Below are 13,001 nucleotides of genomic sequence, written 5' to 3' on the forward strand. Positions count from 1 at the left end.
AAATTATTGCTGATGAAAAAAGTCCAATTAATTTCTCTCCTTGCAATAAATTATAATATTGAAAGAAGCTTTTCTGAGCTCCTCCAACTTACTTCATTTAGCTAGTTGAAAACAAATTGTCGTCTGCTGTCCATTAAATTTAAATTACTTGTGCATTCCACTCGAATCTCAAACACACAACATAATAAAATCATACAGAAATGTCAACAGGGCCATGAGCCATGGATTAGATTTACAACTGAATATTAAAAATCACCTGTATTCATTCAGCTTTATCTCAGTGGCCTATTTTCTGAATAATTAGTCCACACTTATCGGCTCCTGACACTTCATATGTTGGCACTTCTGATAATAGATCTAAAAGTCTAGTTAACTCTGATGGCCCCTTAATACAAAAGTAATTTGGCTGAGGTACTCTTGAATATCTGCAGTCCATGTGGTGTAGGTACACTCACAATGTTGTTAGGAAGGGAGTTCCAGGATTTTGACCCAGCGACAGTGAAGTAACGGTGACATAGTTCCAACTCAGGATGATGTGTGACTTGGAGGGAAATTTGCAGGTGGTAATGTTACCAATGTCAGTTGTCCTTGTCCTTCTGGGTGGCAGAGTTGGCAGGTTTAGGAGGTGCTGTAATGCATCTTGTAGGTGGTACACACTGCTGTCACTGTGCATCGGTGGTGGAGGGAGGGAATGTTGAAGGTGGTAGTTGGGGTGCCGATCAACTGGGCTACTTTGTCCTGGATGGTGTTGAGCTTCTTGAGTGTTGTTGGAGCTGCACTCATCCATACAATTGGTGAATATTCCATTACACTCCGAATGAGTACCTGAATCAGGAAGTGAGTTACTCATCACAGAATTCCCAGACATGTCAATGACATGTTCTATCATTTTCTGATGACCGAGAGCAAACTGATGGAGAAGTAATAGGCTGAATTTGTTCTGCTTTTTGTGGATAGGACATATCTGGACAATTTTTCACATTGTCGAGCTGATGCCAGTGTTGTATCTGTACTGGAACAGCTTGGCTAAGGATGCAGGTGGTTCTGGAGCACAAGTCTACAGTACTACAGCTGGGATGTTGTCAGATCCCATAGCCATGGACAAGCTGGTGGAATGGGTGAATACATGATGGATAAAATTTAATGCAGAGAATTGTGAAGTGATACATTTTGGTTTGAAGAATGAGGAAAGAGAAAATAACCGAAAGGGTGAAATTCTAAAGAGTTTTCAGGAACAGGGATAGGGGTAGCGGACAGATATATGTTAACAAGTTGTTGATGGTAGCAGGGAAATTATGAAAGTGGTTAAAAAGGCATACGAGATCCTGGATTTTATGAGGTAGTAGCTTAGGGAACAAAAACAAGGAAGTTTTGATGAGCCTTTAAAAAATTCAGGTTCAGCCTCAACTGAATTCTGAATGCCACACTTTAGGAAGGATGTGAAGGCTTTAGAAAGGGTACAGAAAAGATTTATAGGAATGATTCCAGTGATGAATAACTTTAGGTATTTAGGCAGATTGAAGAAGAAGGAGATGTTCTCCTTAAAGAAAAGGAGGTTGAAGGGAGATGTGATAGGAGTGTTCAAAATCATATGGAGAGAAACTGTTCCCTTCGGTGAAAGGGTTGGGAACCAGAGGACACAATTTAAAGTGACTGGCAAAAGAACCAAAGGCAACAAGAGGAAAAAATTCTTTGTAGTTAGGATCTGGAATGCACTGCCTGAGAGCGTGGTGGAGACAAAGTCAATTGTGGCTCTCAAAAGGGAATGGGATAGTTACTGGAACAGACAAAATTGCAGTGCTACAGCAAAATGTTCGGAGACTTGGACAGGCTGCTTGCCCTTAGAGAACCAGCATGGACACAACAGGGCCAGTGGCCACCTTCTGTGCTGCAATCATTCCATAATTCTATGAGAAGGAGCATGTGTGGGAGGCAGAGTACAACACTGTAGCCCCGATCTCTGCAACTACACTCCCCATGAGCGTATCTCCCCACTGGGGGTGATCAATGAAGCCCCCTTTTGCGTCTCCCCAATAATGTACTGAGTGGACACTAACATAGAGTAGACAAGCTGTGCTCATCAAATCCATTGGCCTCTCAATTAAATCAAATGAGCCAGAGCTGATAGCTATGGTAGCTATCTGTATTTGTAAATCAAAAAGACCCACCCATAACTCGATCATCCATGAAAGATCTTGTCAGCCTAAAGTTCGACCACAAGAGTCTCACTTTCTGCTTGTGCCAGCCTTCTTTCAAAAGGAGCATGATTCTCTGATCCAAGAACATGATCATTTGGTTGGTTTAATTGCTAGGAGAAAAAATTGGAATTTCCCATTCCACTTGAAATATTGGCATCGGAAAGCAACACAAGGACCTTGGGCTGTAACTGAAGCACTCAGCTTACAAAGTGCAGCATGCTACAAAAAGCAGCTGCCATTTTTTGTTGAGACAGAAAGAAGCAAGCTAACTTGGAGCAGAAAGGTAAAATATTCAAAAGGAATGATTAATATAAATACGGGGCCACAGGTCAGGAGTACAGCTGTGTCGCAGTGTGTGGGAGAGGTTCATTATTCCCTGCAACCTCTGAACATGTAAAACAAGGTGGGAGAAAAAGGATTCCATGGTTTATGAATGGTTACTAATTCCTAGCTGGAACCTGCCAGATATTCCTGTTGCCAGAATGACGATACAAGGCAGACGTACATGAATTTTGCATCATTTCCAATCACACTGCTGTTGATCTCAACATTTCTCATAGCCAAGGATGAAAACTAGAAAAAACTAGCCTGAGGCGTCAACAAACGTAAAAATGAACTCCCTTTATCCCCCTAGCAATATCTGCATATTCATACTGGAACAACAATTTTACTCAAGTTTATGGAGGCAAAACCTTCAACTACTGTAGAATTCGAACTTTCAGTATTTGCTTTTATGCTATGTCTTTTTAAAACCTGGAGTTAAATTAGATGACGATGAACAAGAAGGTACATATTAATTGCAATTTTAACTCACTGGGGACTGCCTGGACGGTGTGTGGAAACCCAAACAGACAATTATAGGTGTATATTTAATACATTGCCATTAGATCTTTGCATTTCTTCAGGCTCTGTAGCAGCAGCTCTGACTCAAACGATGAGAGATCCAGGATGTGGGAGTCCATCATTTATTGCCTGTCCTTAATTGCCCTTGAGAAGGTGGTGATGAGCTGCCATTTCGAACACAACTGAGAGGCTTGCTAGGCTATTTCAAAGGGCAGTTAAAAGGTGGGTCTGAAGTCACATACAGGCTAGACTGGGAGGTTTCTTAAACAAGCCAGCTGGATTTTCATAATTCATATAGATTTTTAATTTGAGGTTTATTTAGTTGAATTTAAATTCCCCAACTGCCATGGTGCCATTTGAATTCATGTCACTTAGGCTAACCTTTGGAATGATAACCTAGTAAAATGGCCATTATGCTACTGTAATCTGTGTACTGGTTAGATTGATTCAGCACCAATCCTGCTTTTGCATTGATGGGAAATCAGGAACAATGTAGAACAGATGGCTGCAAAAATATCCAAATCAAAATTACATTTTGTGGGTTCATTAGATTTTTTAATAATGTTTTTTACTAAACCTGATGTTTCCTTTAAAGCTTAACAGCAGTTTACTAGGATGATACCAGAATTGGGAGTTTATAGCTATCAGGAAAGATTGAGCCAGATAGGTGTTGTTGTAATATGCCTTTAAGGGGTTGCAGCATAACATCAGTAGAAAGGAAGTATGTCATGTGATTCAGTTTTAGTTTCACTTTTGCTTTTAAGCAGAGTACACACACACAGCTCTGCTGCTCTGATGTCTTCAAGCTTTATGCCTCTCTTGATGTTCTCATGTGCCTAGTCTCAATAACTGAACCTACGATGTGTTTGGACAGTCCCTTATGAGGGATTGGTGCCATTATATAATTATAAAAACATGATGGTTGTCTTTTCTCTGGAGAAGAGAAGATTGAGCAGAGACCTGAAAGAGGTTTTTAAGATTATGGAAGGGTTTGATAAGGAAAATGTCAGGATTATGCTGCCATTTGTGGAGAAACCAGAACTGTGGTCATAATTATAAGATGGCCAATAAATCCAATTTGGAATTCAGGAGTAAGTTCTTTACCCAGAGAATGGTTAGAATGTGAAACTCTCCACCACAAGAGGCAGTTGAGTTGAATAGCATAGATGGATCCAAAGGGAAGTTGAATAAGCATATGAGGGAGAAAGGGATAGAAGGATATGTTGGAATAGTTAGAAGAATAAATGTGAGAGGAGGCTCATCATTGAGTATATTCAGGACAGGGATTGATACATTTCTGGTATTAAAGATATCAAAGGATATGGGGATAGTGCAGGAAAATGGTGTTGTGGTAGATCACCCATGATCTAGTTGAATGGCAGAGCAGGCTCGAGGGGCCGAATGGCCTACTCCTGTTCCTATTCCCTATGCTCCTATGTCCATGTGGCACATAAACACCGACATGGACCTGTTGGGCTAAACTACCTGTTTCTGCGCTGTAAGTACTATGTAATATTTTACAATAGATATTATCAAGGGGGAGACAGGATTGGATTTAACTATGATCAGCAAACTCAGCACAGAACAGGAACTGAACCTGGGAGTTTTCATCAGTCTAGCCTGGTACTGCACCAGCTGTTGGCTTTAGCCACTTAGCCTTTGGGAGAATCAAAATGTTTTGTTCGCCAAGTGTCGCCTTTTAATTATAATCCCTTTCGGAGATTTTTGACACTTTCTTTTGAACTTATCAACCACAAGTTTTGCACACAGATCACAGCCTTCTTAAAGAATAGCAGAAACAAGAGAAGTAGAGACAGAGGGCAGCCTCTTTCTAAACAAGCCCTGTTCTTGGAGAGTTTAGTCAAAACAAGGGTTCTTTTCTGGCAATATTTTAATTTGACCTAAGAGAAGGGGGAGAGAAGTAAATAACTCAAAGGGCGATTTTTACTTCTGACATTAAGTATACAATGCAGGACATATTATAGATTTATTTTGCAACCCTGAACCCTGTTTAAAAGAAAAATTCCTGTATGTGGTTTGACTTATTGTGATGGCAAACCCCAGGCAAGCCATTCTAAGAGACTCTATTGTGCCATTGTGAGTAAAGTGCTGCGATTTTACACTGCCCAATTGCAGTTGAAATTTTTTTTTAAAATCCAATTATCTGATTCAGATGCACCAAGGGTAGAAAAACAAGGAGGCATATATTTACTAATAAATAGATCTCACTGGGAAAAATCAGATAAACTTAAGCTAAATATCTGTACTTGTTGGGTGTGATATTTATTCAGTTTGGCTAACCAACCTAATAAAATTGGAAAACGATTTTAAAAAAGAAAATTAAAATAAACACACATTTTATAAACTGAAGTAAAATGAGGAAATGTTGGAAGTGCCCTGTAGCTTACTCAGTATCTGAAATAGAAGCAGGGGATCTGATGATAAATTCTGCATGAAATATTCAGGAGGTGCTGCACATAAAGACCAAACCTTATAATACACCAAGTGACTGCAATTTCCCTGCATCAAATAAAGGCAGAAGCTGCTGCAAATGTATATCCAGTCAGTTAGCACCTAAAAGGGAAAGAGCAATGTTGTCATTGGGACCCTTAATGAGGTATCCTGCTGGAGTTATCCCATCTTTTTTGCTGTTCACTCATGGGATGTGGGTGGCACTGGCTAGGCCAACATTTACTGCCTATCCCTATTTGTCCTTGTAGAAGGGCACTTAAGAGTCAACCACATTGCTGTGGGCCTGGAGTTACATGTAGGTCAGGACAGTAGATTTGCTTCCCTGAAGGACATTAGTGAATTAGATGGGTTTTTATATCAATCAACAATGATCAATTGGATTTTGCAGTCATCATTAGACTTTCAATTCCAGATTTTTATGGAATTCAAATCTCCCATGGGTGGGATTCAAACCCAGGTCCCCAGAGCATTGCCCTGGGCTTCTGAACTACTAGTCCAATGACAATACTACTATGCCACCACCTCCCCTCTACCTTGGGAGCATTCAATACTTCATACTCGTTCTTTGTTAGGATACAAATCTTGGAAGTATTGTTCTCAGAAAACGTTTTTAAATTATGCATCCTAGGGTATTGTGAGGTACCGGATTAAGTCATTTCAGTTTATAAATATAAGGATCGAAATAGTGATGCTGCACTTTCGCCCAGTCTGCCCATGGGTGTGGGTACAAGTTGTTGGTGGGACTACAGCACTGTAAATCAAACCCATTTATCACACTCACATCTAGCAAGGGGAGGGGGTGGTGGAGAGGGAAGTCAGGTAAACTGTAAAATAGGCAATTCCCATATCACCTGTTTCCCATCCCCCCTCCTTCACACATACAATGCAAGTCCCACCCAGCATCGTCTGTGGGTGCTCAGTGGTTGAGTATATTCAAGACTGAGGTCGATTAGAACTTTGGACACTAAGGGAATCAAGGGAATATGAGGATCAGTTGGGTAAATGGAGTTGAGGCAGAAGATCAGTCATGATCTCACTGAATGGCAGAGCAGGCTCAAGGGGCTGTATATCTTATACAGCCTCCGAGTTCTTATGTTCTTATGGCAGAAGAAGTTGAGTTATAAAGTGACACTTACGCACCAATAACCTGCTCATTGATGCTCATTTTGAGTTTCACAAGGACCACTCAGCTCTAGACTTGTTGAAAGCCTTGATTCAGACATGAGCTGAATTCCGGTGAGGGGAAAGTGACTGCTGTTGGTATTGGGGCAACATTCTACCAAGTATCCCCAGGACTCCTAACTGAAGTCAATGGGGACAAGGGGAAACTTTAGTAGCTGGAGGCGCACCAGGCACAAAGAACGATGGTGCTAGTTGTTTGATGGCAATTACCTTAGCCTCAGGACATCAGTGTTCAGTGCAACATGCTAGACCCAACTATCCTCAGCTATTTCATTAATTATTTCCCCCCATCATAAGGCCAGAAGGGTGTGCTTCACTGATGATTGCATAATGAATAAATCAGTGCAGGGCCACATGCAGCAAGACCTGGACAGCATCCAGGCTTGGGAAGTGGCGAATACCATTCGCACCACACCAAGTTCCAATCAATGACCATCTCAAACAATAGGGTGCTTTAGCACTTCCCCTTGACTTTCAATGGCATTACCTTTGCTATGTCCCCCAACATCAACATCACTGAGGTCACCATTAACCAGAAACTCAAATGGATACTAGTGTAGGCCATGGTCTGGATATACTTTTCTTTATTCATTTATGGGATGTGGGCATCACTGGCTAGGCCAGCATTTATTGCCCATCCCTAATTGCCCTTGAGAAGGTGGTGCTGAGCTGCTTTGTTGAATCGCTGCAGTCTGTGTGGTGTAGGTACACCCACAGTGTTGTTAGGGAGGGAGTTTCAGGATTTTGACCCAGCAACAGTGAAGGAATGGTGATATATTTCTAAGTCAGGATGGCGAGTTACTTGGAGGGAAACTTCTAGATGGTGGTGTTCCCACATGTCTGCTGCCCTTGCCCTTCTAGATGGTAGTGGTCATGAGTTTGGAAGGTGCTGTCTAAAGAGCAGTGCATCTTGTAGATGGTACACACTGCTGCCACTGTGCATCGTTGATGGAGGGCGTAAGTGTTTGTGGATGGGATGCCAATCAAGTGGGCTGCTTTGTCCTGGGTGGTGTCAAGCTTCACGAGTGTTGTTGGGGCTGCACTCACCCAGGCAAGGTGGCTCACTTCCTGATTCCTGGAGCCTATCCATCACCTACAAGGTACATGTCAGGAGTTTGATGGTCGCCATCACCACCACAGCCCAGCCCACACTTGCCTGGATCAGTGCAACAGTGACAACACAAGGTCCACTTGAACAACAACTCATCAATAGCTTAAATATCTACCCTTTTCAGCACTGACACCCCATGGTTGCAACGTGTAATATCTACAGGATGTATTGCAGCAATGTTTCTTCAGCAATACCTCCCAAACCCAAATCCACCAAGTACAGCAGGCGCATGGAGACACCATCCCCTGCAAGTTCTCCTCCAAATCACACACCATCCTGACTTGGAACTATATCACTGTCCCATCCCCATTGTTAGGTCAAGATCCTGGAACTCCCTTACTTAACAGCGCTGTGGATGTACCTACACCACGTGGACTGCAGCGGTTCAAGAAGGCAGCTCACCACCACCTTCTCAAGGACAACTAGGGATGGGCAACAAATGCTGGCCTTGTCAGTGATGCTCACATCCTGAGGATGAATTAAGAAAAAGTCCAGTTAAGGTGATACCTCATGAGACTCCCTTGATGTGCTAGGTAGCTCAGGCCTGTATAAAAGATTTACTGTTTGAAGCTCATTTCAATTTGAAATGGTAACCCTGGCTTTGGGTCCTAAGGTAGAGTTAAATCCAAAGATATCAAGGGATGGGTATTCAATGCACTGCAGTGTTTCCAAACATTAATCTGCTTTCCAAACTCCCCACCCGCTAACTGAAACAACTGGTCCTTGTACAATAAAGCTGGAAAATCAAACTTGAATAGGATGGTAGATGTGGTGTTTTAAAACTCCTCATTCCAAAAGAAATTCAGGAGTATGCCCATTAGTTTCTTTTGAGATATTATAAATGCACTATAATCAGTTTTTAATTGAAATTTGAACTCAGCTTGCTTTTCAATGCTGGGGTGGTCACCTCAGACAGAACCTTATTTACATTGTTTAAGTCAGCATAGAATTGTTCCTGCTGCTCTTGAATGCCTTTCATACCCCCTACCAAAAGAAAAGCAGGTTAATTGTATGCACGAGGCCTTTTGTTCGTTTTAATTAAATTTTGCACGCTTTAGCCTAACTGAAGTCTTTTCACGGGTTTTAAAAGCAGGTGCTTCTAACCGAGACTGTTACCAGGTGCAGTGACAATAAAGCTGCGTGCTCCCAGAAAGCTTCCTGCTGTACCTAGTGGGCCATGCATTGCCTTCAGTTTTTTTATCGTCAGTTTGTCTTGCTTGACAAGCTGATGCTAGAATTGCAAAAATACTGCACTGTTATCCATACGAGAAGATGTGTCCAGTGTTGCAGTGGAAATATAAGTGTACTCAAGGCAGTAACTAGGAATGGATATCTAAGTTGGGTGGACAAGCCAAACCACAACAACAGGTTGCATTTATATAGCACCTTTAATGTAGTTAAACATCCTAAGTGCTTCATAGAAGCGTTATGAAGCAAAAGCAGACACCGAGCCTCTTAAGGTGACACTAGGGCAGCTGAACATAAACTGGGTCAACGAGGTAGGTTTTAAGAAGGGCCTTAAAAGAGGAAAGAGAGAGAGAGGCACAGAGGTTTAGGGAGAGAATGCCAGAGCTTGGAGCCCAGGCAGTGGTGGAGTGACTAAAATCGGGGATGCTCAAGAGACCAAACTCGAAGTGCGAAGGGTTGTGGGGTGTTGGAGGCTATTACAGAGATAGGGAGAGGTAAGACTATGGGGGGATTTGAAAACAAGGATGAGAATTATAAAACTGAGGCTTTGCTTAACTGGGAATATTGATCAATTAAACAGATGGGAAGAGCTCTTTGTTAGCTAAGGAAGTTTATTAAAGTGACAAAGTGTTATTTCTTTAAATACAAAAAATATATATTTAATATTATATTTTATATATTCCTTAACCTCAAGCAGTAACATAAGTGGATGAAGAAATAAGCTTGTAACTCACACTTTCCACAGTTACAATAACTTGCATTTGTATAGTGTCCTAACTATAAAAAGCCATGTCCCAGGGCACTTCATAGAGGAATAATCCAAAAAAAAGCACACTGAGCCAAATAAGGAGATAAATGTGAAGAGCAGTGGGAAAATGCTTGAATGAAGAGGTAGAATTTTAAGAGGGTCTTAAAGGAGGAGGGAGGCTAGATAGGGTCAGAGACGATACTCCAAAGCAATGGGATTAGGCGGTTGGGTGATTGGCTGGAATGTGCACAAAAAGCCAGGTTCAGAGGATTCAAGGGGAGGGTGGCCATGCTAGAGATAGGGAAGAGTCAGACTATGGAGAGACTTGAATTCAAGGCATAAAATAATTTGATAGCATTAAAGGTCAAAGCTGTAGGCTGCCTTAAGGAAAGATCGAAAGTGACTGCTGCAGGCTTTGGGACCTTCAGGAAGCTGGGGGCTGCTAAGCCCAGGAAAGCTCAAAGACATTTTCTTTCCTTCATTAAATCCCAAATCCCAAACAAAAAAAAGTGCAATAAGATGCATTCTAAATCCTTCAAATACCATAAGAAAATAAGAAATGGAAGCAGGAATAGGCCATTTGATCCTTTGAGCTTGACTTGCCATTCAGCAAGATCATGGCTGACCTTTAACCTCAACTCTACCTTCCTGCACCATTCCTATCTCTCTTAATTCCCTTGGAACCCAAAAATTTATTGATCTCAGCCTGATTGATCATTCACGGGCCTCTGAGGTGGAGAATTGAAAGAGTCAAGAAATTTCTCCTCATCTCCATCTTAAATGGATGAGATTTAAGACCGAAGTGAGCAGAATAACCCTTTATCCTGAGATTGTGATCCTGTGTTCCAAATTCCCAGCCAGGAGAAACATCTTCTCAGCATCTACCCTGTCAAACCCCTTAAGAATTTTATATGTTTCAATTAGGTCAGCTCTCATTCTTCACAGCTCCAGGAAATATAGGTCCAGTCTACTCGATACCTCACCATAGGACAATCCCCTCAGTCTAATGAACCTTCATTGCACTCCTTCTAAAGCAGTGATTGGCAACCTGTACTAGCGAGTGGGCTGCATGAGTGGCCCTCCTTCATCTCAGTGAGCCGCAAGATTGAAATCGGGCATGTGCACTAACCATGACCCCATGAATAAGATTAAATACATCTAATACATGCCGAATATTTCCTAGCAAGATACAGAAAATTCTTAATCATCCATAAATCAATAGAATTGTCATCAACTTCAAGTGGTAAAAACAAGAGAAATATTTATGCTTGTCTTACCTACATTCATTCAGGAGCATGAATTAATTCCTCTTCAAACTTCCTTTTATCGCCCCAGATTAAATTCAAATGGATTTGACAGCAACAAGAGGTAGGGCTTCAGATAACTCAGAGAAGAAAAATGGTCCTCATAGCGTTCTGCCAGTGTAGACAACACTTGCGTGTGAACCGATGGATCATATTCATTTCCATCGTCAGAGTATTTTTTCCAACAGCTTTTCAATTTTGGGAAGTGAGTATAGCCACATGGAGAAAAATCTCGCCCAAAATCCAGTTTTCGTCTTCTAACTCTGGGCTACCACCAAAAGTAACACCAAAAAGCTCACCCTCCCACGCCCCACCGGTGTCGTAACCACAGCATCTCCCGGGATAGGGCAATTTTGCGAACTGCGCTGGCGTCCCCACAATTCGTGGGGAGGCTGCTGATTGAGCTATAGCAGCGCCAGCCTGCGCACGGTTAACAGTCAACAGAATGTCTCGCAGGCAGCACTCGGAACCCCCGATGGGCCGCCCAAGGGCTCTTGGGCCATAGGCTGCCCCCCCCACCCACTGCTCCAGGGAAAGCACGTCCTTCCTTAGGGAAGGAGACCGGAACTGCGCACAGTACTCCAGGGGCAGAATTTTGCCCTCGGCAGGGGGTGCTTGGCAGGGGCAGGCGGGGTCGGTTGGGGAAGCCGACCGTTACCCGTGATCGGCACCGCACCGCGATTTTTACGCGGGCGGGCCAATTAAGGCCCACTCAGCGTGGAACACGAGCGGTAGTGCTCAGCGCTGCCTGTGTGGGCAAGGTCGGGGGTGGGGGGGGGGGGTAGGAGGGCAAGCGGGGCTGGAGCAAACTTGGCACATGCACGCGAAAGAGCGCTTCAATCTCCCTGAGGCAGCTCCGTGCCTCAGGGAGATGAAGCGGTGTTTAAAAAAAAAAAATGAAGAGAATAAAAATGTCATCAAACACGTCCCTTCGTGTGACTCTGTCACATGAGCCGGGACATGTTTTTAATTCAACCGTGATATTTTAATTTTAATTTTATTAGCTTTAAGAAACCTCGTCCCGCCCGTGGATGAGGTTTCCTAAAAAGTGCAAAGGCCGCTTGGCGTTTTACACCTGCCCCGCCAGCTGTAAAGGTTGGATGGGCAGTGTAAGTTTGAAATGAATCGCCTTGTTAATGGCCTTAATGGGCCCTTTAGTTGCCGGTGGGCTCACTGCCTGACGAAATATCGCGGGAGAATGCGGTGACATCGAGGCGCTCGCCTGATGCTATCGTGCATCATTTTACACTCAGCCGGGTGGGGAAAACGCTGCCCCATCAGCTCAATATTCTGTCTCATGGGTGGCTTCACCAATGCCCTGTAACATTGTAGTAAGACTTATTTACTTCTACATCCAAACCCTTTGTGTCAAAAGCTAACCTGGCCAGGAGCACACCAGCAATCCGAGCCTCAAATACTGCTGTGGTGTTATTTATGGAAACTAACACCTTCTGATATTTTTCCAATTTTAACGTGTCAGTCAGATACACCCAGCTGTCATTTGGGTGGATGTATTCAACTGCCGCCATTACCTCTGGCAAAAAATTCCTGAAGTATGAGCAGCTGCAAGGAGCTGATAGAGCAGCCAGTTATCCAACTCATTATAAAGAAAATACCTACTAAGATGTTTATCTTGAAACATATGAGATTCTTAGGAAGCTTGACAGGGTAGATGCTGAGAGGTTGTTCCCCTTGTGGGAGAGCCTAGGACCAGGGGGTATAATCTCAGAGTAAGGGGGTATCCATTTAAGACAGAGATGAGGAAGAATTTCTTCTCTCAGAGGGTAGTGAATCTGTGGAATTCTTTACCACAGGGGGCTGTAGAGGCTGGGTCATTAAGTACATTCAAGGCTGAGATAGGCAGATTTTTAATCAGTGAGGGATTCAAGGGTTATGGGGAAAAGGCAGGAAAGTGGAGTTGAGGATTATCAGATCAGCCAAGATCTCATTGAATG

This window comes from Carcharodon carcharias, chromosome 3, assembly GCF_017639515.1.
Source record: "Carcharodon carcharias isolate sCarCar2 chromosome 3, sCarCar2.pri, whole genome shotgun sequence".
NCBI classification, from domain to species: Eukaryota; Metazoa; Chordata; class Chondrichthyes; order Lamniformes; family Lamnidae; genus Carcharodon; species Carcharodon carcharias.